This window comes from Mastomys coucha, unplaced genomic scaffold, assembly GCF_008632895.1.
Source record: "Mastomys coucha isolate ucsf_1 unplaced genomic scaffold, UCSF_Mcou_1 pScaffold22, whole genome shotgun sequence".
Lineage (NCBI taxonomy): Eukaryota > Metazoa > Chordata > Mammalia > Rodentia > Muridae > Mastomys > Mastomys coucha.
In genome coordinates this window covers 11754680-11757985 of record NW_022196905.1, presented here as the reverse complement: position 1 = coordinate 11757985, position 3306 = coordinate 11754680, and positions in this window count along the sequence as shown.

Genomic DNA, 3306 nt, shown 5'->3' with positions numbered 1-3306 from the left:
GACGAGGAGAACGAGGACGAGGAGGAATAGGAGGAGGACGAGGAAGAGGAAGAGGAGGAGGAAGAGGAGGAGGAGGAGGAGGTAGTGGTGATAATGGTGATATGGTAACTATGAATTCACCTAGCTGCCATTTGCAGTGCCTGCTCAGTGGTGATTCTTATATAGAAACTTAGTATCTTTTGAACTTTATGCAGTGACTATTATTAGTGCAGTCATTTCACAGACCAAGAGTCAGAAATTAAAAGTCAAGACCTGTCCTGACACAGACTGAAAGTACCAAGTGGCTCAGGCTTGACTTCACAGGGAGCCTCAATTTCCAGATGAGAGAACTCTGTAGATAGAAATGAACTTTCTGGAAGTAAACAACTTAGTCCTGTTCTCTGGCTACTGCCCAGCAACACACCTCTTTTAGTGTGCTGTGAATTCTGTAAGATTTAAAGTCATCTTGTGACTAGCAGGATCCTACTATGTTGGATTAAGTAAGTTTTTTAAAATGTCCACCTACTCCATTTAGATGTTTTAAACATAACAAATTATGGGGCAGGGGAAACAGTTTGATCAATTCTTGCTTTCAGCTTTTTTTTTTTTTTTTGGTTTTTCGAGACAGGGTTTCTCTGTGTAGCCCTGACTGTCCTGGAACTCACTCTGTAGACCAGGCTGGCCTTAAACTCAGAAATCTGCCTGCCTCTGCCTCCCAAGTGTGGGATTTAAAGGCATGAGCCACCACTGCCTGGCTTTTGCTTTCATCTTTATGTGACACATCACAATCCTCCAAAAAATGTCCTAGCTTTTCTATTTATGTGATGTCATGACCCAGTGGCCACCATTGAATGTAGAGTGAGGGTGCATACTGAGATCATGACAGGTGCTTCTCTAAGGTAGGAAACAGAGCCCCAAGGAACTGCAATGACACTGGCTATGGGAAAATAGTTAATTAGGAAGAGACAAACTTAAAGTAGTTATTGCCTTTGTTTTATATGTTATTTAGTTATAAATCTAGGCCCAAAAATAGAAAGACAGATAGACAGTCAGAAAGAAAGACAGAGCCTCTCAAGGGTGAGAAGTAGGCAGCCCTAGAACATCACAGTTCCCAGTAAAGATTCTCCATGTGTGAAAAGGTGAGCATTTGAGCAAGCGTGTGTATGTACTGGTAGGACAATAATGGCAAAGGGATAAATAGGCATGTTCAGAGACTTATGCCCAGGAGGGTTTCTGATGTATCTAAGAGCTGGTGTCTCAGATCCTACCCAAGTAGGTTCTCCATGAAAAAATGCTTTATCAACCTCCACAAAATGTCAGTCCTGTGTACAAACTCTTGTTCTATCCAATAAAAACCACCGTTGGTAATGGCTGGTAATGAAAAATGTCCACATCTATACGTAACTGACAGATTAGCTAGGCTTCTCTTTGTTAGCACTTGACAAACACAGTTCATTGTCAGGAATGAAATATTCGGAAATAGCTAGTTCCTTCTCATTCAAAAGCCTCTCCCACCTCACTTAATAAAGCATTCCTGCCTGCAAAGCCTGACCTGCCAATGTCCACACAGAGCAGGGACTTATTTCCAGGGCTTCATTCCAGTCACTATGTGCTCATTCCCCCCTCCTCTCCTCTCCTCTCCTCTCTTCTCCTCTCATCTCCTCTCCTCTTTCCTCTCTCCTCCTCCTCCTCCTCCTTCTCTTCTCCTCCTTTTCCTCTTCTCCTCCTCCTCTTCTCCTCCTCCTCATCTTTCTCCTCTTCCGCCTCCTCTTCCTTCTCCTCCTCTTCCTCTTCCTCTCTCTCTCTCTCTCTCTCTCTCTCTCTCTCTCTCTCTCTCTCTCTCTCTCTCTCATTTCAAACTACCTTGAAGCTAAAGATGACTTCACTCCTTGACATGTGTACCACCTGTGGGATAATACACTGCCGTCCTCTCCTACTATATAGAATGAGAGCCAGAAACTGCATTCTCTTCAGAACTGAGTTGAGCTGCAGGCTGCATTTCTGCCATGGTACTTTAGTGCACCCATGTCACTATTACAATTCTATAAACTACCACTTCAGATATCCTTCCAGCCAAACTACTACTCTTGAAAGGAATCTGCCCAATTATTAATGCTTTTCCTTTCCTTGGAGATGAAAAAACAACCAGTCTGAAATCAATTGCCCAGCTCCTCACTGTGGTGATGGGAAGCAGGTTCAACCCCTTTCTATTAATACTCCAAACCTGAGAAATGTCCACAGTGGACAAAAACTATAAGGAATGGGGGTGGGGAGGCAGAAGGCAATAGTTGCAGGCTCTGTATGTTTCCTGAGTAATTCAAAATGATTTTATAATAAATTTTTCCAGGCCATTAGTCCAAAATATTGTCTGATACCTATGACTATTTTGAAAAGCAAAAAGAAATTGAGCAGGAAACAGCCACTGAATTTAGAAAGACAGTTGTGCCTTTGTGCAGCAGGCTTTTCATCACCGCTTGCATTGTACAGAGCTTCTTTCTAACATCAGAAGAACCACTGGCTCCTAGTTAAAGGTGCAATCTTCATAGAAAGGATTTTCATACAAAAGAGAAAATCAATCTCTCAACTCAAATAGGATCAACTGGCCAACAAAGTTCTTTAAGAATCATCTCTACCTACTATTCAAAGAAATGTTGAATAATATGTGCAAAAGAAAAAGAGCAACTCTCCCACAAAGGGAAGCATTCATAGCAGAGAGAGATGCCCCCTCCAGTGTGGCAGGACTTGTTTGGTTATATTTTTCAATGGGTTCTTTGGAAACCAGGCAATGGTGACAAAAGATGCTTAAGTGCCAAGCCTCCTTGAGGATGGGACTGCTCTAACAATTCCAAGTAGCAGAGAGAAAGCAGTATTTCTTTCACCTCTCCCCTTCCTGCAGCAGATACACAGAATCACCCAGGTCTCAGATGCAATGCTTTCCAAAACTGGGTTTCCAGTCTTCAAGCCTCATGCACACACACATCACCTCAGAGATGGACAACACAAATGTATGTAGGCTGACCACTCATCGTCCAGATACAGCACTCTGCATTTCTCCATACGCAGACTATGAAGTGTTTAAAACCACCCAGTTTTTCTGAAAAGAGCTATATGATTTTTCAACATTTAAAAGCCAAAGAATTTAGAAGTATTTGTGAGTTTTACAAAACAGTAATTCACTTTAGCGAATGCCACCTGGATATTGTGGATAGCATGATTTGGTGTAAAATTTGTTTTAATTGGCTTCAAAGTTAAATCCATGTAAGTTTCTAGGGCAGAAAGGAGGGAGGGAAGGAGAGAGAGAGAGAGAGAGAGAGAGAGAGAGAGAGA